The sequence below is a fragment of the Bos mutus genome, chromosome X, assembly GCF_027580195.1.
Source record: "Bos mutus isolate GX-2022 chromosome X, NWIPB_WYAK_1.1, whole genome shotgun sequence".
Classification (NCBI taxonomy): Eukaryota; Metazoa; Chordata; class Mammalia; order Artiodactyla; family Bovidae; genus Bos; species Bos mutus.
In genome coordinates, this window is record NC_091646.1 from 86313504 (window position 1) to 86339763 (window position 26260).

A 26260-nucleotide genomic window follows, 5' to 3' on the forward strand; every position below is an offset into this window, starting at 1 on the left:
TTGTCCTTCATACATTCAGATGACTCTGCCTTTCATTCTTGAACACTCTACACTTAAACATTTTCTCTCTCCTGGATGAAAGATGGTGGGCTGACACCACCAGGAGTTAATGATTCCCTGGTGCATTGTTTTATTAGGCAGCAGTCACAAAGTACCACAAATAACATAAGTTTATTGTGTGACATTACTGGAGGCCAAAAGTCCAAAATTAAGGTGCTGGCAGGGCCTCTATGGGAGGATCCTTTCTTGACTCTTCCAGCTTCTGGTGGTGGTTTAGTTGCTCAGCTGTGCCCAACTCTTGCTACCCCATGGACTGTATGGGGTAGAACCCGCCCACAGAACCCGCCAGGCTCCTCTGTCTGTGGGATTTCCCAGGCAAGAATACTAGAGTGGGTTGCCATTTCATTCTCCAGGGGATCTTCCCGACCCAGGGATTGAATCTGTGTCCCCTGCCTTAGCAGGCAGATTCTTTACCACTAAACCACATGGGAAGCCCCTCCAGCTTTTGGTAGTCCCAGGCATCCTTTGTTTGTGGCAGCATAACTCTATCTCTACCTCCATCTTCACATGGTTGATTTCCCACTGTGATCATGTCTTTTCTTCTCCTCCTGCAAAAACACCAGCCATATTGGACTAAGGACCCACCCTACTCCAGTATGACTTAATCTTAACTTACATCTTAATTACATCTGTAAAACCCCATTTCCAAATAAGGTCATATTCACAGGCCCTGTGGGTTAGGACTTCAACATATTTTGGGTGATACAACTCCACGCACAACATCTGGTGACCAACAATGTTTTTCCGTGTCTAGGAATAAGGTTTTGGTTGGCAGCCATGAAACAAGCCAAAACAAAATGGTCCATGGGGGAGGAAACCATGATCTGACTAGCCTGACATGCTTGTCAGTTTGTGCTAACCAATCTTACATGTATTTACCTTATCACACCGGCTGTACACTTTCTTTCTTTCCCCTTCCTTTCTTCCCTCCTGCCTCCCTCTGCCTTCCTTCTGTCCCTCATTCCTCCTTCCTTTCTTTCTTTTATCATGGAATGAAACGGTTAAATATTTGGTGCTGGGAGATTTATGGAAAGATCTGGATCAGAAAAAAGGTACTTTCCTGTGAGTAAGGTAAATATTGAGGTACTCATCAGTTTATCACATACCCTAAAACCATAAGAGAGAGCTTGCCAAGTGTTTTGTAATGGAAGGATCCACTGCAAGTATTCAGGTTTATATTTATCTTTGCATTACACACACACACATAAACACACACACACATCTGCATTCACACACACACATTTTTAAGTAACTTAGCTGACAGCATCAACATTTCATTCAGAGCATTCTGTGGGTGGTATTGTCTCCAGCACCACCGTCTTGTGAGATAACTGGTCACATATTTCCCTAGCACAAGGAGACCAATTAAAGTAATTGGCATTCTGCAAATTTGAACCAATGATTTGCTCACTAATCCCAATCAGCCAAGGTGAAGAAATTTGGTTCATGCTTCTCGTAGAGCCAGAAAAGGAAACTCTAGCAAAAAGAGCTGCCCCATCGTCTTCTCTTCCCCTCTTAATCACCTCCAGGTCTGCAATTCTCAGTTATCAGAAAACAACACTCTAGGTTCAGGCTCATGATAAATTATAACACAGCTCAAAGAGTAAGAGAACAAAAATTATTAAAATAATTATCAGGAGACACTTTCTCAAGAGCTTAACGTGTTATAAAACTCTTTATACTGGGGTAAGTCAGAAAAGGGGCTTTCCAGGTGGCTCTAGTGGTAAAGAGCCCTCCTGCCAATGCAGGAGACAGAAGAGACGCAGGTTGGATCCCCGGGTCGGGAAGATCCCCTGGAGAAGGAAATGGCAACCCACTCCAGTATTCTCACCTGGAAAATCCCATGGACAGAGGAGCCTGGGGTCTAAAAAAGTTGGATACAACTGAGCAACTTAGCACACACGCATGAGGATCAGAATGGGAGATGCCAATAGGATTAAGCTGTTACATTTTTTGTTTTAACCTCACTGTTTTGAATTTGGACTGGTCATTGAAACTCCCTCTCCTTGACTCTGCATGGGATATACAGATCTGTTCTTATCAATGTCACAAAAATACTTTTGAAAACAAGTGGAGGGTGGCACAGGAATCTCTGGAGACATCATGAGTGTCTAGATGCACTTTCTGATTTAAAGATCTTATTTGAAGAAAAATTCTCAATAGCTCTGGAACTAAAAGGGAAGCATAATGGTGTTTGGTCAGTGGAGCAAGAGATTTGTAGCTGTGAGAGAAAATTCAGATAAAGTTATTTAGAGTGTGCTTTTTATACATCTCTTAGCATAACTCGGGCTTAGAAAAGATCTCAATTGTGATTTTGCTGGTTTAGTTTTGACCTGAACAAAACGGATTTGCCGGTTTTGTTTCTTCTTTTTATTTAGATAGGACACACCCTCCTGGTTTTGAGAAATCTGATCATTATCTCTGAGTTAGAATCAGGCCTGATGAAGTTCTTTTTCCAATTTTGGATGTTTGATCATGCTGGATTCCTACCAAAAGCCTCAAGGAAGACTTAACTTGAAGGACAAAGATGATTGTCAAGTGAGCTATGAATTAGGGTCTGATTCTTTGGTAGACATTCAATGAAAATGGTTTAGGCAAAGGTAGATTCAATAAGGCAGACAAAAATGCTTTGGGGAATAAGCAAGGCAAAGTAAACACACAGCAACTCATTAAAGAAACAGCCAATGACCAATTCAAAACCAATATCTGATACATAATTTAAGACCCAAAGGTCACTTAATATCAACTTTATTGCAACACAAAAGCACAGAAAAATCTGGCTGGCATTTGTTCTTCAGCTTGCCTTAGCTGCTTTTATTTAATGTAAGTGTTTCTCCAGAGGCACAAAAAAATGTAAGAGTAAAATCGGATTTATCGGAGGCATTTGTTTGGATTAATTACATAATAAAAGCATTTTCATATTGCTAATTTACTAAGCAATGTCACTGGAATGCTGAATTGCTTTACTTTTATTATGATGATCAAAAGAGATAAATGCAGGCCTGGCCACAAAACCAAAGCAGAGAGAAGAGAGGCAGCAGTCATTCTTCGCATAATTACTGGTATTTGTCATCCTTGTCTTGAAAAGGGGATCATCAGTTTTTCTAAAGACTGTTTTCTTTGCTTCAGAGCCTCTTCTTCAGCATGCTGTTTATCATCCATGTTGTCCTTATTTACCCAGCAACAAATAAACGACGAATATGTTTTTCATTAGGCAATTTAATGAATTTAATTTTGCTTCAAAATGTTAATTTAAAAGTGTGCATTTCGTTCTTACAAGGATAAAACTGAAAAAATTCTTGGTTCTCAAGTGTTAGATTAAATTACTAGAAGTAGAATTGAAAACCAGGATTAATCAGTATGAAATTTAGTGTTGTGAGCCTGAGGTTGATTTTTATCAATTATAATTAATTTTCCTATCCCTTTAAGAAAACAAAGGCTCAAGAATCAGGGCTTCTATAGCTTTATTTACATTTAGGGAGAAATTTTTGAAGAAAACAAGTGTAAGAGGAAACAGAAAGGAAGTTTGCCTCAAGGAGAAAAACCCTAAAGAAAAAGCTGCTATCCATCACTAGAAAATGAATGAGAATTGTATTATTTCTTGGCTTTTAAAGAATCTGTCTTTTGCCAAATCTAACAATGTTGCCAACTTGGAAGAAAAAGGATCCATTTTTTCCCTACATAACCACATTTAATAATTTCCATGAAATTGACATTTTAAAACTATGGCAAAAAGCCAAATTAAAACTTTTGGGTTCCTAATCCCTAAATTCTGAACTCGTTTTCTTAAGGAATACCTATGATACACTTTAAAACGAATCCAATTAATATAATTACAGAGAGGTTAAATAACACATACACTCTGGATCTGTTTCTGTAAAACAAACCTGTTCTGTTATTTATATTTGGTTATTTTTAAAAATTAGAAATGGGGCCATATATATAAAGTAACTTAAAAAAAAAAAGTGAATCTGTTGTCTTCTGCACCATTAAATTTGAAAAAAGCCCCTACAACCAAGTAGCTTGGAAATCTCATATTCATGCTTCTGAATATTGCTGCGGTGGTAACGAGAAAAGCAGTGCATCCAGGTATTTAATGTGTAACCGAAACAGGGTACAGGCATCAACCTGTATCCCGCGGCAGTTGACATGCTAGTTTCTTCGCCTCCTCTCTCTCGCGCGCACTCCACCTCGCTTCCCCAACCCTCTTCCTCCACAAGATAAGAGGCACCCTCTGGGCCGTGGAAGGTGCCTCGCGGCGAGTGAAGAGCCACCGGAAGAGTGAGGGCAGAGCGCGCGGAGCCCACGCCCTTGGCCGCAGGGTGAATGCGGGCGGCCGCCGCGGGCCGGGGGAGAGGGGAGCCGGGTAGGAGCGCGGGATTGGGGATCTGCCGCACGTGGCGCTGGCCCCGCAGCCCTCCCGGGGAGGATGGGGGGGGTTGGGGGGGGATGGGCGGGCCGGGGGCGGAGCGCTGCGCTTCGCGGGGCGGCGGGAAAGGGGCGGAGAGGACAGCTCTGACTCGGGCGGGCAGAGGGACGGTGGCAGAACCTGCGGGCTAGTTGGGAGGCTCACCCTCTGGGAGGAAGGGAAGCGGAGACAGCCGCTGCCGAGGAGCGAGGAGACGCCTGGAGGCCGAGGGTCAGGCTGCCGCTACCTCCTCCAGCAGCGGACACCGCAGAGATAGCGCAGCCGGCGGGCGCACCGGCCACCAACGGCGACCCTTCGCGCAGGTGGGCACCCTAGAGCGCTGCGTTCTGTCCCCTCCTGGGCCACCGTGGGCCCGATGCCCTCCCTTCCGGGCCCCTGAGCTCGGGGACGAGGGCTGGGCAGGTCCGGGGACCGGAGGAAGGTGCTCGGCCCCTTGGTGTGCACAATTGTGCGCGCGCGCTGTGCTAGATGGGGAAGAGGTGCGGAAAAGCTGCCTCTCTCGGGGCTCACTGTCCCCATCCCTACCCTTTCCGGACGAGCTGACTCCCCGAGAGGCTTCGGAGGACTGCGACCCCCTTCCCTCGCCCTCAGTCTTAACGGTGCGTGCAATTCGCTCCCCTCTTCCCAATGCACACCCAGCATCCATCAGGACGCCCCTTGGAGAGAAGAGTGGTGGCAGGACCAGGTAGGGCGTGAGCGGGGAAGGCGAGAGTTGCTCGAGTATTGTCTGCCGGGGCGAGTGCCTGAGCCCGCGCGCTCCCTCCCGCTTTAGAGGCCAAGGGTAGGGGTGGAGGTGGTGGTGGTGCAGGAGGGAGCGGGGAGGAGGGAGTGGGTTTGCCGAACTTCTCTCGGAAGGCTGACTGTGTGCATGCACTTGGCGCCTTGTGCATGTTTGGGTGAGGGTTTAATGGAGACACGTGGGAGCAACATTGGTTGCTGGCGGGCCCTCCAAAGAGCCTCTTGGGGTAGCCCAGAGCGCCTTCGAGGTTGGAAAGGAGGGGTTGGTGTTAGTGTAAATGTCAGTCCTAGGGAGGAGAAGGAGAGCGGCTTTAGGAGACTTGATTTTCGTAGATTTGCTGCCATTCCTTAAACCAAATCAGGCTTTCCGGGCGTTAAAGTAAATTACCAGTAAGTGGAGACGGATCCCTGATGAGGCTGAAAAGGCCCCCGGGTTTGCTGGGGAGCGAGCTCGGCGGGCCTGCTGCCTGAGTGGCTTCTGGTGCTGTCTCGCGTGGGGTGGGGGTAGGGGGTAGGGAATGGTACTTGTCCCTTTAGCTTGAGGTGCTGGAGCTGGAACACTTCTTCTGGATAGACTTTAGGACCAAGAGGAGGCAAAAATTCTCAACTCTGGAATCCCAACCTCTGTCTCTGTCCTCTCTCCCTTTCTTTCTCCCTCTTCTTCTCCCTCTCCCTCTCTCAGACACACACACCACACACCACCACACCACACCACACCCTGGGGTAGTCTGCTTGTCTGTCTGTCTCTGTCACACACATCCACACCACACATACACCCTGGTTGGGTCTTTTATTCTAAATTAACTCCAGCATCTCCGTGTGTGTGTGTGTGTGTGTGCGCGCGTGTGCGTGCGTGCGTGCGTGTGTGTGAGGCTTACCACACACACACATATCCCTCTCAGCTCATGGCTGCTTTGACTCACTGATACACAGTTGCTCATGGATTTTTATTCATTGCTTGTTCTGCTCATAGATTTTTATTCTTTTTTTTTTTTTTTTAAGAAAAAGACCTGCCTATATTAAAATCTGTGGAGTGTCAGAAAGACCTTTCAGCACTCATTCACATTCAAATCAAGAATAGGGCCGTATGATGAAAACACCCCACATAGATGTTTTAGATTGGGCAAAGCTCTAGTTTGTGGTAGAATTAATATTATTATTTTAAATAGACACTTTTACAACTATGTGACAGAGTAATCTTTTCCTGGATCTCTCCCTTTTTTCTTTGTGATAATTTACAGAATTCTTAATTACCTGGTTAACAAAAGTTGTCCTCTAATATTAAAAGACCCGTCTTGAAACAATTGCAAGGTTGGCATGAGAATAGATTCTGGGACTCATATCTCTTTAATGAACTGATCAGAGTGGTGTTGATCTGAGACTTATGTATGGGCAAATTTCTAAATAATTTATCAAACCATTGAGGGTGAGGGACTCCTTACAAATTTTCCACACAGAAGAGAGAGAGCACTTTTATCTTTTAGAGCAAATATTTTGCCACTCTCCCTCCAATTGTCTCTGTTAGATGCCTAGAAAATATGCATGGTAAATGAATAATGCATGGCTTATTTCTCTTTTTCATCTACAGGTGGCAGTGTAGAAGCCAAGACGGGAGCTTCCAGAAGTACTTTCAGAAAAATAAGAGTGAACCTCAGTACGCAAACACAGGGATCTGAAAAACCACAGGTATGTAGAAAAATTAATCCATCTATCTGGCTTTATAATTATTGCATTCCACTATCCTGACATTTATATCGACTTTTATGAAGTGAAATGTATTTTGAGGTCTTCTCAAAGGGGAAAGCAAGTGTATTCTATTGCAGACAATGTATTTAAATAAAACTACTGTGCATCATTATACTGTGTTACTTTTTACTGCTCTAAAAAAGAGGCATTGTTTCCATTGTGACCACATGGCTTTGCATTCAACCAATTGTCCCTTGATGTTTGCTTTTAAAAACACTTTTCCTGAAGCTGTATGAAACTGCCAATTGTTTTGAAAAATTTATTTTGGGACACGGTTACCAAAGCCACCCTGTTGAACCAACATAATAATACCCAGTTTTTATTAAAAAACTGTCTCACTTGACATCTCACTTATCAGAATACATACAGGCTGCTGCTTTTTTTTTCTTGGCCACTTGGGGCAGCATGTGGGCTCTTCCTTCCCTACCAGGGATCAAACGAATGCCCCAAGGGAAGTCTCTGTGCTGCTACTTTAAAAAAAATTATGTATGGAACAGTCTTATGGAATCTGTGGGAGAGGGAGAGGGTGGGAAGATTTGGGAGAATGGCATTGAAACATGTAAAATATCATGTATGAAATGAGATGCCAGTCCAGGTTCAATGCACGATACTGGATGCTTGGGGCTAGTGCACTGGGACGACCCAGAGGGATGGTATGGGGAGGGAGGAGGGTTCAGGATGGGGAGCACATGTATACCTGTGATGGATTCATTTTGATATTTGGCAAAACTAATACAATTATGTAAAGTTTAAAAATAAAATAAAATTTAAAAAAATGAGCCACATGCTCAGCAGTGACAGTGCAGAATCCTAACCACTGGACTGCCAGGGAATTCCCTAGGCTGCTTCTTTTAAACCAGCCCTTGTCATTTTTCTCCTACTTTGCTGGCTTTTCCAAGCCCCAACATATAAGAAGTACCTTCATAATTCACCCACTTGACTCAACTAATGACAAATTTAATATGGGAACAAAGACAGTCAAGTTCTCAAGTTCAGAAAGTTGTTCATTGTGACACAATTCAAAATAATTTGCCTCTGGTCATCATTAAAATATAAGATTTTGCATATTAAGGCCCTTTTTCAACTGAGTTATGAATGGTAGAGGAAGTGGGGGTAAGGGGAGTTCACCTTGGTAGCTTTTTATTTTCTTTCCTTAGATTTGTGGGCCACAGCTAATGATGCTTTCACAGGGAAACTATAGTTAACGATCATGTTGCTTGTATAAAGACCTGGCATCAAAATGGCTGTTAAAGGGGATGAAGCTTTGTCTTTCCCCAGGGGATGTATGCATTCATCCAATGCCAGAATGTGGAGATATCTTGTGATTTTTTTACTTTCTGCCTTTACAGTTGAAGAGGGATTTGTTTAGCCCCTGCCAATGAGGGTGTAAGACAAAGTCAGATGCTGTTCTTGAAGAGAATAATATCAAATTGGACATTTACCAGTAGAAGGCAAATTGGGACCTCTGACTTGAAAAGTATAAATTGAAAACTGAAAGATTGTTTGCTGGAAAGATCCCATGGGTGTTGAGTGGCTTGATGACAGCTCTCAGACACTTAGGAACACATAAATTTGCACGTGTGTGGGCCTTTGATTCATTATCTGACTCTGTAAACTGGGAAGTAACTAATCATTGCACAATTTGGCTAAGAAGAACGGGGTCTAATCTTCTAAGTCAGAAAGGAAAGGAGCAAAGATGAGATTTCACTCATTTCTGGAATTATAGCATTCTCAATATAGAGACATCAGGTGCTTTAAAGATGTGCCCAGGAAGAGCACTGCTTTGAAAATACTGTATTTTATTTTTAAGGTATAACATGGGACTTCCCAGGTGGCATTCGTGGTAAAGAATCCACCTGCCAATGCAGGAGACACAAGGGATGCGGGTTTGATCCCGGGGTCAGGAAGATTCCCTGGAGTAGGGAAGGTTCCCTGGAGTAGGAGATGGCAGCCTACTCCAGTATTCTTGCCTGGAAGATTCTATGGGCAGAGGAGGCAATAGTCCATGGGGCCCCAAAGAGTCACACAACTGACTGAGTACATACATACAATAAAGTGTGTACAATGCATTAATCTGAAGTGTATTGCTCTATGAACTTTTATATGTGTATATGCTCATGGGACTACCACCCAGGTCAAGAATACAACTTTTCCAGTATCCCAAAAGATTTCCTCCTCTTTCCCCTTCTGGTCAGTTTTTATCCTATTTCTAATCTGAAGATAACTACATTATGATTTGGATTCACACTGTAGTATTTTTTAAACTCCATCCATTCCTTTTATTGGTTGTTAAGCTCCATGTAAATAGAGTCATATAGAAGGAACTTGTGTGTGTATGTCTTCTTTCACATAACATAATGTCTTTGTGGGGACTTCCCCATAAGCTCAGTGGTAAAGAATCCGCCTGCAATACAGGAGATTCAGGAGATGCAGATTTGACCCCTGGGTTGGGAAGATGCCCTGGAGGAGGGCATGGCAACCCACTCCAGTATTCCTGCCTGGAGAATCCCTATGGGCAGAGGAGCCTGGTGGGCTACAGTCCAGAAGGTCACAAAAAGTTGGACACGACTGAGCCACTGAGCACACACGCACAATGTCTTTGTGATTTATCCATGTTGCTGTGTTAGTAGTTCATTCTAATAAGTTGACTAGTAATTTCTGTTGTATGGATATAACACCATTTGTTTATCCATTCTCCTGTTGGATCTTTGGATTGTTTCTACTGTATGACTAACATGAATAAAGCAGCTGTGAATATTCTGGCTTATGAGTTTTGGTGCACATGCTCACTCATTACTTTTGAGCATATACAGAGGTGTGGAACTGTTGAGGTCACAGGGTATGCTTGTATTTAGCTTCAGTGAAAGTGAAAGTCACTCAGTCGTGCCCGACACTTTGCAACCCCATGGATTATACAGTCCATATAATTCTCCAGGCCAGAATACAGGGAGTGGGTTGCCATTCCCTTCTCCAGTGGATCTTCCCGACCCAGAAATCGAACTGGGGTCTTCTATATTGCAGGCAGATTCTTTACCAACTGAGCTATCAGGGAACCCCATCCATTAGCTTCAGTAGATATTGCCAAATGGTTTTCCAAGATGATTTTACCAATTTACACTCAACCAGGAGTTCCAGTTGCTCCACATTTTCACCAACACTTGGTTTTGTTGGTCTTTTTAGTTTAGCTGTTTTTGTAGGAGAGTAGTGATACGTACTTGTGGGTTTAAAATTTTTTTTTAATTTAAAAAATTTTAGCAAAATGTACATAACATTTACCATTGTAACCACTTAAAAATGTTGGTGGTATTAAGTACATTTACTTTGTTGTACCACTATCCATCTCCAGAACTCTTTTCATCTTGTGAAACTGAAGCTATATCCATTAAACTATAACTCCCCTTTTTCTCTTCCCCTAGTACCTGGCAAACACCTTTCTACTTTCTATCTCTATAAATTTGACTAAAGTACCTCATATGGGTTGAAATCCAGAATATTTGTTCTTTTGTAACCCACTTATTTCACTTAGCATAATTTCCTTAAGATTCATTCATGTTGTAGAATGTGTTGGAATTTCCTTTCTTTTTACAGCTAAGTAATGTTCCATTGTATGAATATCCACCACATTTTATTTATCCATTCGTCTGTTGGTGGATACTTGGGTTGCTGCCGCCTTTTGGCTATTGTGAATAATGCTGCTAAGAACATGGATGTATAAATATTTCTTTGAGACCCTGCTTTTATTTTTGGGGATGCATACCTACAAGTGGAGTTGCTGCACTGTATGGTGATTCTGTTTCAATTTTTTGAGGAACCACCACACTGTTGTCCATAGACACTGCACCATTTTACATTCCCAGCAGGTACAAAGGTTTCCGTTTCTCCACACCCTTGCCAGCGCTTGTTATTTATTTATTTATTTTTTGACAGTAGCCATCCTAATGGGTGTGAGGTGGTCCTACGGTTTAAATTTATGTTTCCTGATGAGTAATGTTGTTAAATGCCATTTCACATACTTACTGGCATTTGGATATCTTTTTGTGAAATTCCTGTTAAAACCTTTTTCCCAGTTTTGAATTGGATTCTTTGTATTTTTCTTTTTCTTTTTGTAATTTCTTTTTATTCTGCACATGGACCCTTTGTCAGATATATGTATTACATTTTCTCCCAGTCTGGGTTGCCTTTTCACTGTCTTCACAGTATTTTTGATGATTTTTAATGAATCTAATTACCATTTTTTTTCTTTCTTGGGTATTGCTTTTTGCATTCTATTTATGAAGTCTTTACCTACTTTGGGGATATTTTTAAAAGCTTCCCATCTAGTTACTGAAAATATATGAAGGCAATCTGTTTGGAAGATGCAATAAATTAACCAGAAGCAGATTTCAAAAAAGTATCCTAAGAATGAAAGTTGGTGATGTTCTTTGCTGCAGCAGGTGCCACCAAGGGCTTGAAAAAAAAGTCTTTGCTGCAGCAGGTGCCACCAAGGGCTTGAAAACAAAAGTTTTTTTCCATCAAATACATGGACACTGATGATCTTCCTCAAACTGCTCCTGTTGCTTTCTCCCCCTACCTCCACTGACTGTGACTTCAGGGCCCCTCTAAAGTGGGAAGAACCCTAGGAAAAAGTCCCGGGGATGGCTTGGCCAGAGGAAAGAATGTGGCAAAAGGGATGGTTTTCTATTTTTCCTTAATTTATAACCCATGCTTCCAAAATTAAAGTACCTTCCCCTCCCCTCTTCCATCCCCAAGGAAGGTTGCTGCTCTTTGGTGATACTTCTTTCCTTTGCCGCTGAAATATTTATGTCCTCAGGATCGTGCCATCCCTCGGCTCCTCTCTGTCTCCATCTTTTCCCGGAAGGCCCTGTGTTCACATTTACTCTCCAGTCTTGAGCTGGCCATCTGTCCCTGCTCTGTGTTCTAAAGATACCCCAGGTCTTTATCTCCTGTTTTCCATACCCATCCCTCAGCATAAGGTCCAGATCTGTATTGTTCTCTGCCTCCTGGACATCTCTCACTGGGTATCCCATAGGTGCCTTTCTAAAAACCCTGTTTTGTTCCTTTCCAGTCCGCTCTTCTGCTCTTAATGCCTTAACTGATACATTTGCTATTAATCTAGTGGTTCTCCCACACAACTTATATATCACTCTCAAAGCCCACCTATAGTTGATTGTCAAGGCTGTTAGGTCCTTCTCCCATCTCTGAATCACCTTTCAAAGGCATCTTCTCTTCCTTAATATTTACTACCTTGTGATTCAGGTCCCCCCTTGTGATTCAGTCTCCAAATTCATCTTCCTGATTCTTACTCTTGCCTCTAATCCCCTACTTCTCATCAGCTTTTGTTTCCTAAAACAGATTTAATCACGTCATTTCCCACTTTAAAATGATGTGTAGCTCTCCACGCCTACAAGAGGGATTCCAATCCTGTAGCTTGATTTACAGTATGACACTCTTCATTATTTGCCTTCAACCTGCTTTTAATGCTCTGTCATCTGCCACTTCCTCCCCACACTCCATCTGTCTTACACTGTTTTCCATTCCTAGAACATTCCTTGAGCTCTTTCTGTGCTTTTGCTCATGCTGTTTCTTCTGCTTCTGATGTCTGTTCCTGTCCACTGGTGACTTACTGGTCTTTCCTTAAAAACCAGCTCAAATGTGACCTCTTTAACTGAGCCTTCCTATCCTCTAAGTAGACTTTGTTGTTCATACTTTTTTTTTACTGTTGTTAGAGGAATGACTCCCTAATTGCAGGCACTATCACATACTAATCTTCGTACCCTTAGATCACCACTTCAAATATAGAAGGCATTTAACAAATGTTCATTGAATGAATAATTCATGACAAAGCATTCCTTACTATATCAGTTAGCTTTGGCTCCTCAACAAACCACCACAGTATTGGTTTGGTTTGTGGTTTAAAACAACCAGCATTTAGCGAGCCCTTGATTCTGTGGGTTGGCAGTTTGGGCCAGATTCAGCTGGGTGGTTCTTTGGATCTGGGCAGGTTTTTCACCGAGCGGGTTGGGGTCTGGCTCTTCCAGGATGTCCTCAGCTCCTCTCCACATGGTTTCTAATCTTTAACCAGGCCAGCATGGGCTTGTTAACACTGTGGGTGGCAGGGTTCTAAGAGAAGGGGCAGAGGCATGCAAGACCTCTTGAGGATTAGGCTTGCAACTGGCACAAAGTGACTTCCTCTGAATTCTATTATCCAAAACAAGTCACAACGCCAGCCCTGACTCAGTAGTTGGGGAAATAGATTCCCTCTCTTGAAGGGAGGAGCTGCAGTCATGTTGCAAGGAGCACAGAGAGAAGAGAATAATTGCAGACATTTTTACACTTACCTAGCAGCAGGAATGGGCTTCCCCAGTGGCTCAGGGGTAAAGAATCTGCCTGCAATGCAGGAGACACAAGAAACTCGGGTTTGGTACCTCGGTCGGGAAGATCCCCTGAAGGAGGAAATGGCAGCCCACTGCAGTATTATTGCCTGGAGAATCCCCATGGACAGAGGAGCTTGGTGGGTTACATTCTGTAGGGTCACAAAGAATCAGATACTACTGAAGTGACTTAGCACATATGCACCCAGGAGCAGTAATGTGAGAGTAGAGCAGGCTTGGGCTAGAGAGCTGATTCCATTTAGGTCCGCAGCAGGGAAAACAGTTTTGACCCTGAAAGATTGAATCTGTTTGAATCTAAGATGAGCCTACCAATATGGTACCAGGGTTCCTAGCATCCTCCTTTGGCCCTCCCCTCAAGTTCTCTGTCTTTATCCTTTTATCCAAAGTATATTTAAGACATCCTTGGTTTCCTCTTGGCATTTATGAGGTATTGATACCACTGATGCTGTGGAATGGGGAAGCTGCTCTTCAGTCCTGGAAAAGGAGTTACGTCTCTCCTCCTCCTTCCTTCTGAAAGCTGTTACAGTTAAGCTTGAGCATTGGGGAAGCTTCTCATCATGGAGGACCACTGAGTATCTCACATTGATTTGTCTCTAGCATCTGATTTAAGAGGCGTTTTTGGAAGAGGAGGATGTCAGGCGGTGAAAAGAGATATAATTGATTGGGGCTGTTCATCTGTGTTCTACCTCACTTACGTGGGAACATTGAAGCTATCCTTCTACTGGGAAACAGTAGTAGTAGTTTATCCAATGTTAATGTTTGTGTGCTTTTCCAGCTGTTACAAACTACTCAGAGTGGAAACATGAATTCAAATGTTTCAGATTTGCTACCTATTAAAGAATCTTTTCTTAAAGACTAGACTACACTAAGAGAAAGTATCATTCTAATATACAGGTAGGATCTTAGTTCAAATATACATGAAGAGTATGTTAGTAAGTATGCTTAGTTAAATGTACACAAAGTGATCCCAATGTTCCAGAGATAAGATGGTAACCATGGTTAGGTTTGAGTTTTTCCATAGCTTGGTTTTAGTACACATCTATATGTTTTAGGAGAGCTGTTTGAAGTATTTAAAGAAAACATATACATTTTGCCTCATTCAAACTTATAACCAAAACAAAAAACTTATAACCAAAACAAAAAACAACAACAAAAAAACTTATAACCAAAGCCTTATAACCAAAAAGCCTGAAAGAATAAGGAGGCCATTAAATGGCCTTAAGACCCTTCTGGCCTCTTTCTGGTCTCTCATGTGTTTTCCTCCTGCCTTATGCCGCTCTTAGATTGGCCATTGGCACAATTAGAGGCATGAAAAAGCCACAACTCTTGAGTAATCCCCTGTCAAAATAACAGATGTGCTAATATTTATGGGTGAAAATAGAACTTGCACTTATGTTAAAAAATGTCTGCTAGAAGTTTTTTCTTACGGCATGCTTTTCCTTTTATTTATCAGAGAACAAAAGATTTATATTTTTGAGTTCACATCTCAATTATTTATAGATCAGTTTCTTCCTGAATCTCTGTATTGCCTTTGCTACTTATTTAAAAATGACAACATCAATTCAGGTGGCCACAATTAAGTATTTTTAGAAGACAATGACAATTTCAAGTTAGAAAAATCACCGTTTTTATTTGTTAATTTATCAAGTCAAGGAATTTTAACAGCTTGCAATAGGGTACTAGTTGAGATAGATATCATTTACACGTTACTCATGTTTTTGTTTTCTAAAAGAGCTAGTTTGATATTACAGACAATAGTCTAAAATATTTTATATATTATATCCCCAATATGTTGCATAATGTGTGTTTTCCTTCCTAAGGTATATCTGTTGTTATTTAGTTGCAAAGTTGTGTCTAATTCTTTTGCAACCCCATTAAATGTAGCCCGACAGACTCTTCTATCCATGGGATTCCCCAGGCAAGAGTATTGGAGTGGGTTGCCATCCCTTCTCCAGGAGATCTTCCCAACTCAGGGATCGAATCCACATCTCCTGCATTAGCAGGTGGATTCTTTACCACTGAGCCACCAGGGAATCCCATAGTCTCTATGTACTATATTACATAGAAAGAGAAACACTGTTCTGGTTCCCAGTAGGTTTCTAAATAGCTCTGGGCTTCGGTTTTGTCATCTCTTAATGTAAGGGTTGGACTGTTTATTTTAAAAGTCCCATCTTATTCTGACATCCCATTTAATACTGTGGTTGTGTTTTCCCCTCTGATTTTAGTAAGCTTTACCAAAAACTCTTATTGGATTAAATTTTTTATTATATAAAACGTAGAGTTACATTATTATAAGGTTAAAGAAATGAGATCAAGCTAGGTAGAAACCAGGAGTCAAGGATCCATCATTGTACTATACTCAAATTTGTGTCATTGTGGAGTTTTTCTGTGCTTGGTCAAGAGCAGAATGACTACAATCCTACTAAAGAACAGAAACTTTATTGCTGAGTAGGGTGCCTATCCTCAAACTATCTTCTTTATCATAACCTCTTCAAGAATTGTACTAAATTTGAAGCCAGCTACATGACTTGCCAGGTTTTTGTACCAAGCATTTGACATTGACAAATCCAGGTGTGGTTTTCCTTATATTCATCCTGCTTCTGTTTGCCGACTTTCTTGAATTTGAGGGTTGATGTCTTTCATCAGTATTGGAAAATCCTCGGCCATTGTCTCTTCAAATATTGCTTCTGTCCTCACTTCTCTCTGGCTGTCCAATTACGTACATGGTCAGGATACCATGTTTCTTACCTTCTTCTTTCTTCTTTTCTATTTGAGTTTTAATGTGAGTTTTCCATTAAGCTTTACCTTTAGGTTTACTAATCCTATCTTCTGCTTTGTCTGTAAAGTGAAAATTGCTCAGTTGTGTCCAACTCTTTGTGACTCCATGGACTATACAAACCATGGAATTCTCTAGGCCAGAATACTGGAGTGGGTAGCTGTTCCCTTCTCCAGGGGATCTTCCCAACCCAGGGATCAAACCCAGGTCTCCCACATTGCAGGTGGAGTTTTTACCAGCTGAGCCACCAGGGAAGCCCAAGAATACTGAAGTGGGTAGCCTATCCCTTCTCCAGTGGATCTTCCTGACCCAGAAATCGAACCAGGGTCTCCTACATTGTAGGTGGGTTCTTTACCAGCTGAGCTACCAGAGAAGCCATTTACATAAGCATTTAAAAATATAAAGTGACACTATGAAGCAGTGTGACAGGTTTCCTGCTTTGTCTAGTGTGGTGTTAAACCCATCCAATGAGTTAATATCAGACACTGCATTTTCTTAATTTCAGATACTTAATTTTTCTAGGATGTTCGTTTGATTTTTTATATGGATTCTAGTTCTCTTTTGAAATTCTCCATCTTTTCATCCATTTCCTTTTTTCCCTTATTTTTTAACCAGTTAATCGGTTTAATGGTATTACTTACTGAATCCAATAATGCAAGTCATCTGTGAGCCTGCATCTATTTGTCTTTTTTCTATTGCATATTGGTTGCATTTACGTGCAGCTTTTCTCATGTCTAATAATTTGTTTTTTCATTCTGCCTCTGTTTATTGCTATCAACCCATCTTCCTCCCAGAGAAGGCAATGGCAACCCACTCCAGTACTCTTGCCTGGAAAATCCCATGGACGGAGGAGCCTGGTAGGCTGCAGTCCATGGGGTTGCTAAGAGTCAGACACGATTGAGTGTCTTCACATTCACTTTTCACTTTCATGCATTGGAGAAGGACATGGCAACTCACTCCAGTGTTCTTGCCTGGAGAATCCCAGGGACGGGGGAGCCTGGTGGGCTGCCGTCTATGGGGTCGCACAGAGTCAGACATGACTGAAGTGACTTAGCAGCAGCAGCAGCATCTTCCTCCACCCCCCTCATGTATACGTGCTGTCGTGTGACCCCAGGGACTGCAGCCCACCAGGCTCTTCTCTCCATGGAATTTTCCAGGCAAGAATACTGGAGTGGGTTGGCATTTCCTTCTCCATCATGTCTAATAATTTTTTATTTTGTACCCAGACACAGTGTGTGAAAGTCTTACTAGTTCTAGATTACATCTTCTAGAAAGGATTTCCTTCTTGTCCTCTGTTAGGTAAATATAGTGAGGAGCTGATCACCTTCAAATATTGAGCTAAATTAAGGCCAGGTTGCAGTTTTAGGAAGGCTCAATCTAGTTATGGTTGTCTACTCTCCTCAGGCCTGGATTTCCTGGGCTTTTGATTGAAACCTTAGAGTATTTCTGTCTTCTTAACCCAGAAAAAATGAGGGAGATTAAATTTTCCCCCTTTGGCGGTCTTGGACTTACTTGTCTCCTATCTTCTTAGTTTAAAATTCTTGCAACTGTCTTGAGGAGAAACCTGGTTATGCATTTGAGGCTGAACACCCACTGTAATAAAAACTTCATCTCCAAAACACTATGAAACACTGGAGAGTTCACTCTGAAAAGAACCTTCAGCCTGCTGTCTTAGCCTCCCTCTTACAGCTCCAGAACTGAACACACAGGTGTATTTTCCATCTTTCATATTAGCCTTTGCATGTTCATTAAAAGCTTTGCTGATTTCTTTTCCACAGTAGAAATCCTTTCTCTTGGTCTCAGGAATATGAACCCAAAGGTCCGAGGTGCCCTGAGGGAAGATGATCAGCAATTATCTGCTCACCTCAGAACAGCTCCCTTCATTTGATCTTCTTGTACTTGAGTCCTTTATAGTCTAATGGAAGACTCAGACTTTTTTTTACTGCATAAAACATACAAAATAGGATCTGAAACTTCATAATACATTATATTTACATTCTCATCTATTCTTCGAGTGGAGTCTTCTGTTTAAACATTGCTAGGCTGCTTCAGTCATGTCCGATTCTTTGTGATCCCATGGACTATCACCTGCCAGGCTCTTCTGTCCATGGGATTCTCCAGACAAGAATACTGGAGTGGGTTACCATGCCCTCCTCCAGAGGATCTTTCTGACCCAGGAATCGAGTCTGTGTCTCTTTCATCTCCTGCATTGGCAAGCGGGTTCACTAGCACCACGTGGTGTTTAAACAGTAAACATTTTTCTGCTTTGTGATATAAGTAATTTTGGTTAGAAGCACCTCAGTTCAGTTCAGTCACTCAGTCATATCCAACTCTTTGTGACCCCATAGACTGCAGCACCTGAGTCCTCCCTGTCCATTACCAACTCCCGGAGCTTACTCAAACTCATGTCCATTGAGTCGGAAATGCCATTCAACCATCTCATTCTCTGTCGTCCCCTTTTCCTCCTGCCTTCAGTCTTTCCCAGCATCAGGGTCTTTATCAATGAGTCAGTTCTTCAAATCAGGTGGCCAAAGTATTGGAGCTTCAGCTTCAGCATCAGTCTTTCCAATGAATATTCAGGACTCATTTCCTTTAGGATGGACTGGTTGGATCTCTTGGCTGTCCAAGGGACTCTCAAGAGTCTTCTCCAACACCACAGTTCAAAAGCATCAGTACTTTGGTGCTCAGCTTTCTATATAGTCCAACTTTTGAATGCATACATGACGACTGGAAAAACCATAGCTTTGACTAGATGGACCTTTGTAGGCAAAGTAATGTCTCTACTTTTTAATAAGCTGTCTAGGTTGGTCATAACTTTTCTTCCAAGGAGCAAGCATCTTGTAATTTCATGGCTGCAGTCACCATCTACAGTGATTTTGGAGCCCAGAAGAATACAGTCTGTCACTGTTTCCACTGTTTCTCCACCTATTTTCCATGAAGTGACTGGATGCATGATCTGAGTTTTTTGAATGTTGAGTTTTAAGCCAACTTTTTCACTCTCCTTTTTCACTTTCATCAAGAGGCTCTTTAGTTCTTCACTTTCTGTCATAAAGGTAGTGTCATCTGCATATCTGAGGTTATTGGTATTTCTCCCAGCAATCTTGATTCCAGCTTGTGCTTCATCCAGTCCAGCATTTCCTCATGATGTACTCTGCGTAGAAGTTAAATAAGCAGGGTGATAACATACAGCCTTGATGTACTCCTTTCCCAATTTGGAACCAGTCTGTTGTTCCATGTCCAGTTCTAACTGTTACTTCTTGGCCTGCATACAGATTTCTCACGAGGCAGGTCAGGTGGTCTGGGATTCCCATCTCTTTCAGAATTTTCCACAGTTTGTTGTGATTCACACAGTCCAAGGCTTTGACAAGTCAGTAATGCAGAAGTAAATGTTTTTCTGGAACTCACTTGCTTTTTCTGTAATCCAAGGGATGTTGGCAATTTGATCTCTGGTTCGTCTACCTTTTCTAAATCCAGCTTGAACATCTAGAAGTTCAAGGTTCATGTACTGTTGAATTCTGGCTTAGAGGATTTGGGGCATTCCTTTGCTAGAATGCGAAATGAGTGCAATTGTGTGGTAGTTTGAGCATTCTTTGGCATTGCCTTTCTTTGGGATTGAAATGAAAACTGACCTTTTCCAGTCCTGTGGTCACTGCCAAATTTTCCGAATTTGCTGGCAGATTGAGTGCAGCACTTTCACAGCATCATCTTTTAGGATTTGAAATAGCTCAACTGGAATTCCATCACCTCCACTAGCTTTGTTCGTAGTGAGGCTTCCTAAGGCCCACTTGACTTCACATTCCAGGATGTCTGGCTCTAGGTGAGTGATCACACCATCGTGATTATCTGGGTCATGAAGATCTTTTTTGTATAGTTCTCCTGTGTATTCTTGCCACCTCTTCTTAATATCTTCTGTTTCTGTTAGTTCCATACCATTTCTGTCCTTCATTGTGCTCATCTTTGCATGAAATGTTCCCTTGGTATCTCTAATTTTCTTGAAGCACCTGCTGACTCATTATTTCCCAAGGAGGAGAATGGGAATTGTTTGATAAGATGGTCTTGTTCAAAATATTTTCATTGCATTTTTTCGGTTTTTCCATTGTAATTTGTTTAGAAAACATTTTGTAGGTAGAGCATGGGAATGAAGGCAGTTTCAGTCGGTTTAAAACTCTCAGATGAATTCCTTAGTAGATCCATTTTACTTCTATTTTGTACTAAAATAAGACATAATTGTCATTACCACTCCTCCCATTTGTGAAAAGAATTTGCTCCAAAGAATTCTAATACCATTAATAGGCAGCATCCATATGGTTCGCAGATGGAAAAATGAGGGAAGGAGCCCCTCAGATTATTTAAATTGGAATCATTTCATTGTTAAGGAGCAGTTCAGTTGTTAACTTTTCTCTGAAGCTGTGTAGACCTGGCCAGTGATGAGAGCCCCGGGGCTGGTGGGAGCCCTGAGTTCCGGTGTCAGCTCTGCTTCCCAAAAGTCATGTGTCCCAGCGGGGTCCTGTTTTCTCATCTTGAGAATGAGGACTTTGAAGTAGTTGAATCCTAGTCCTCTCCTTCTTTGTTCTTTGGATTCCAATCATTCATCACTTGAAAATTAAGATTGTACTTGCATTTCAATAAAGTGTACTGCCAGAATCAATTAAAAGAATCAATCTGTGCAAATTCCTTTTGCCTCATGAATTTTCTGTTTGTGACACCAAATGCTGTGCAATATTCTATGTGCAGTACATCACTATGAAAAAAAATCTGAGTCCTGAGTACCTGGATTCAAGTCCCACGTTTGTCATTCGTCTGCTTTGAGGCCTTGGACACATCATCGACGTCTATAAGCCAAACTGAGGCTGGAAAATGGATAGAAGAGCAGCCTTACCTGTTTCAGAGCTATTGTGAAGGTGGACTAAAACGTTTCATGAGTGAAGGCTCCTCATGAACAGTAAAGTGCTATAAAAACATTAATTACCATTAGGACTGTAATGACACAGGCCTTGTCAGCAGTAACCATCTGTTTGTTGTGGCTGTCACTATCAAAAATGAGATGTGAAAACAGCCCAAGGGTATTTAAATTACCTACACCTTGACTTTGGTTCCCATTTCCCTTCTGGGAGGGGAAACGTGGTGTAGGTAAGCTGACACTGTTCAAGGTATAAACTGTTTCTTTGAAGCCATTGAAGTGTAGAGCTGGATAGTTGGTGTGATTATTTTAGCAAATCTCCCTCTTTTAAAGATGCAGTTTAGGAAGTTTAACTGACTTGCTTAAGGTAACAGAGCTCCTTCAAGGTAAAACCACAGCTAAGACCGGTAAGTGTTCCCTGTTTAAACCCTGATCTGTGCAATTACTTCTACAATTTTGGTCAAGGACCAAAATAAACAGATTGCTTTTGCTTTCAAACCTTGGGATTTTCCTTTTCCCTTCTCCCTTGCCTCCTGACATCTTTCACTTCTCTCCTACTTCACAGCCCCCACTCCCATTCTGAAAGTGGTACCTCTCCCACAGAGAAGAGGGTTCTTCCTCCAGCTCTCACCCAAAGCTGCCCCCACTGTGTGATTTTGATTCTGACCCCATTTGCCTTCTCTGGGATTTATTCTGTTACTCTTATCTGTGTCTTATATTGCCTTTCTTTCCCTTTCTGTTGATTCAATGATGGTATCCAAGCTCACTGTACATTTTTTTTTCTTTACTTCATCATACACACTACTTCTTTTCAATACTTGGCTACTGGAAAGAGAAATTGGTAAGTAGTCACTGCTCTCTCACTATTCATTCATTCCTTTTCTTTTTCTTCATTTTCTTAATTGTGGTAAAGCACACAGAACATACAACTGGCTATCCTAACCATTTTTACATACACAGCTCAGTTGTATTAAATACATTCATAATGTTATGCAGCCATCATCCATCTCCAGATGCTTTTTTATTTTTCAAAACTGGAACACTGTCCCCACTAAACAATAACTCCCCATGGCCCCCAAGCCCTTGGCAAGCACCCACCCTGTTACTGTCTATGTGATTTTTCCGTGCATTTCTTATGCAGTAATGTACAAGCTCAGTGACTAGTGCTTGCTGGTTGCCTAGAAAAGCTACCTTGCTGCCTCTCTCCTTCTTCTGTCTCCCTACTGTGCCTCTTGCCCATCTGTTTATTTTTTTCTCACTCTCTGCCTTCTCTTGCCCCCTGCTCTGCCCTCTCCCCTCCCATTTGTTGCTGTTTTCTGGCCTCTTATGGGGACAACTTGCCACCCAGCTTCTGGGCACTTTTTCTCCTTGTTTGGCCTCTTCAATTACTTCTCAGGATCTAGGCTGGCTTCCTTCCCCACTTCTATTTTTTAATTAAAAAAAAAAATTTATATTGGAGTATAGTTGCTTGGGGCTTCCCAGGTAGCTCAGTGGTAAAGAATCTGCCTGCAATGTGGGAGACCTGGGTTTGATCCCTGGGTTGGGAAGATCCCCTGGAGAAGGGAATGGCTACCCACTTCAGTACTCTTGCCTGGAGAGTTCCATGGACAGAGGAGCCTGGTGGGCTATAGTCCATGGGATCCCAAAGAGTTGGATATAACTGAGCACAGCACAGTGGCAGCAGCAGCAACATAGTTTATTTATAATGTTGTATTAGTTTCTGATATACAGCAAAATGATTCAGTTAAACACATACACATTATCTATTCTATTTCAAATTCTTTTCCCATTTGGGTTTGTTACATAATATTGAGTAGAGTTCCCCATGCTATATAGTAGATCCTTGTTGATTTTCTATTTTATATATAGTAGTGTGTACATGTCGATCACAGACTCCCTATCTATCTCCCTCACCTTTCCCCTTTGGTAACTATAAGTTTGTTTTCCATGTCTGTGAGTCTGTTTCTGTTTTCTAAATAAGTTCATTTGTATCATTTTTTTTTTAGATTCCACATATAAGTGATATCATATGATATTTGTCTTTGTTTGACTGTCTTCACTTAGTATAATTTCTGATGTTCTTCTGCAGTGGAATTTAGCAACAACACCAGCCAGCAGGGACTGTTTCCTCACACCTTTGACTGCACCATGCTGAGCCTTCATGCCTTCAGCCCCTTGCTTCTCTTTACTTCCATAAACATTCAGCCAAAATGCCTTCCTCAGTGAAGTCTTAACCAGCAGCCTCAGCTGCGGCTCCACAGAACTTTGGGAGTCCTTCTAGCAGCTCCAATTTCAGTGTTGGTGGGATCCATCTTGTCCCCCTGCCCACTCAGTGAGTGCTTCCTGAACTGGAGTTCTGGGTGATTCTTTATCAGACTTGGCCCTTAGCCCTGAATCAGTGAAGGAGAGCATTCATTCACTTCTATAGATGAGTGCTTTTCTGATTGAAGAGGCTGAATGTTGATCAACCATGGGGAACATTAAGGTATGAAATCAGGAGAGAGATTCACATAGTACTTTATTGTGGTCATCTATGACATTAGCCAGTTTTTTGAACGTTGAGTTATTTTACATGAAGTACCACAGTGTGCCGGGTAGACTGATGGCCCTCCAAAGATGTCCATACCCTAAACCCTGGAACCTGTGACCATGTTAAATGGCAAAGGGGAATTAAGATTACAGATGGAATATAAGGTTGCTCACCTAACTTCAAAATAGGTTATCCTAGATTATTTCGGTGGACCTAGGGTAATCAAAAGCATCCTTAAAAGTGGTATGTAATGTAGAATGTCCTTATAGCTAAGTTCATGGACTACTGAAAGTCTCAAATTGCCTTGAATGTTATCTTTGGTTAATGCTTCACTGATAAATTCCTTTCTATAACAGATATAATTCTATCAGCTTTCTGTGATATTAGCTGTAGTGAATGCTTTTATTGAATGCTTATATGAGTCAGGTGCTTTATATCTATTACCATATTGAATGTGCTAAATAACCCAAGAAGTAGATATTATTAAGTCCTTTTATGGATGAGGAAACAGGCAGAGTGATTAACTTACTGAAGGTCACACTGCTAGTAACCAGTGACCCTGAGGTGTAATTGCACATATAAAGAAGAATTCTGAAGTGTCACATTTTCCCTTTTGCAAGGCATGCTCATGGTTTATACTAATGTTATATTTTTAAAAAGTCTTGCTTTAAAATTTGAAAGTTGAAAATTAATTTGGACTTTGTCAAAGCAATATGACGCCACTGTAGCCAACATAGAAAATAGAGGACAAAAATTAACCTGTAGTCCAAAAAATCTTTTAAGAACTCTTTAATTTTATATTGGAGCATAGTCGATTAACAATGTTGTGTTAGTTTTAGGTGTACAGCAAAGTGATTCAGTTACACATACACATGTATCTCTTCTTCTTCAAATTCCTTTCTGAAAAACATCTTGATTATATTTTGGTATATTTCCTTTCAGTCCTTTTGTTCCTGTGCATACGTGTGTTGCAGTTTCCCACAGCTGTCATCATGGTCATCTTATACCTTTCTTATTTTACATCATGTATTTTTTATATCACTTGTCATTATCTTTAATACACAATAGGTGATTGCCAATTTTGATTAAAAACGATCCTTTAAGAACAGTTACCATCTAAGACATGCTGTTCTCTTGGCGAGAGCAGGAACATAATCCAAATCACACAACACAGTTAAAACCTGCTTGGAGGTGGCTGGTGTCATATATGCTCACATTTCTGTTGGGCAAAGTATGTCATGGAGCCAAACCCAAAGTCAGTGAAGTGGCACATATACTTCTCCCCATGACGACCCACAGGATGAACAATCCTGTCATAGAAAGGGAGAAGTCATAGGGAATAATGGTCCTACTTCCCACCAGGAAGGGATGAGATGACTAGAAGTAGAACATAAAAATAGAAATAAATAAAAGTAGGAGAGACAGGTTGGTGGGTTTTGAACCCAGACTGACCTTGAGCAGAGGCTTTGTTTTCAGGTGCCTTTAATGTGAAATGGAAGGGTTAAAAAAAATGATGTATTGAAAGCATGCAGCACTTTGCCTGACACGTAATAGGCTGTCAGCCAGGGTTAGCTTGCTTCAAAGATGTCGTTTTGCCAAGGTACTGAACGTGCTGTTTTAGGGCCCCTGTTTGGATCGCACTCAACTTTTTGAGGTTTTAACTCAAATATATAATGTTGTGGATTTTTTAGTCATTAAAGAAAAGTGAAAGTCGCTCAGTCGTGTCCAACTCTTTGTGACCCCATGGACTATATATAGTCCATGGAATTCTCCAGGCCAGAATACTAGAGTGGGTAGCCTATCCCTTCTCCAGAAGATCTTCCCAACCCAGGAATCTAACCAGGGTCTCCTGCATTGCAGGCGGATTCTTTCCCAACTGAGCTATCAGGGAAGATTGGCCTAATTTGTGGATTATTTTCCTTAAATTCCTGGCCTCCAGGAATTCCCAAGGGGCTTCCCAGGTGGGCCTAGTGGTAAAGAACCTGCCTGCCAATGCAAGAAACATAAGAGATGCGGAAGGAAATGCCAACCCACTCCAGTATTCTTGCCTGGAGAATCCCATGGACAGAGGAACCTGGTGGGCTACAGTTCACAGGGTTGCAAAGAGTCGGACACGACTTAGCATGCAAGCACACAGGAAATCCCAAGGCCATGAATCACCATTTCCCGGGTGATTATGTATTCTTAGTTGCTTAAAGGGTGGTCCATGGGCCCTGAGCATCCCCATCATCTGCAGGCTTGTTAGAAATGCAGCATCTTGGGTTCCCATCTCAGACTTATGGAGTCAGATTCTGCATTTCAACAACATCCTCAGGGGATTCGTATGTATATTAAAATTTGAATAGCACTCTTATACCTGATCCTTAGAAATGCTGTTTTTTGAATTATTCTTTTCCTTTCAATTTGACCCTAAAGAACAAATCAATAACGATTAGGTTGAAAAAATTGGTATATACTGTATTTAAAATAGACATAGTTAGAACAGTAGTTCTTTAGAATTGTTTTTTCTTTTTCAACTTCTATGGGGAAAAAACACATTATTTTATCTATAATGTTTAATCTTGATTACAAACGGTTTGGGCAAGAACAGTTTGTTTGGCTTATTTGAATTTCAGAAGTCTTAGTTTTACGAGTTCAAACTCAAACAATATTAAAAGTAATCTAACATGTAACATTTTGAGTCTTTGGG

The 26260-nt window shown here is 41.6% G+C and overlaps 1 long non-coding RNA gene across 1 annotated transcript in view; it reads left to right on the forward strand.

Moving 5' to 3' along the window:
• Positions 1-4587: 4587 nt before the first annotated feature.
• The window catches only part of LOC138986459 (uncharacterized), a 43926-nt gene continuing 22253 nt past the window's right edge, over positions 4588-26260 (forward strand). Inside the window, exons 1-2 of the long non-coding RNA XR_011463309.1 lie at positions 4588-4791; positions 6816-6913. This is a non-coding gene — a long non-coding RNA (uncharacterized lncRNA). The remainder of the gene's footprint in view (positions 4792-6815; positions 6914-26260) is intronic.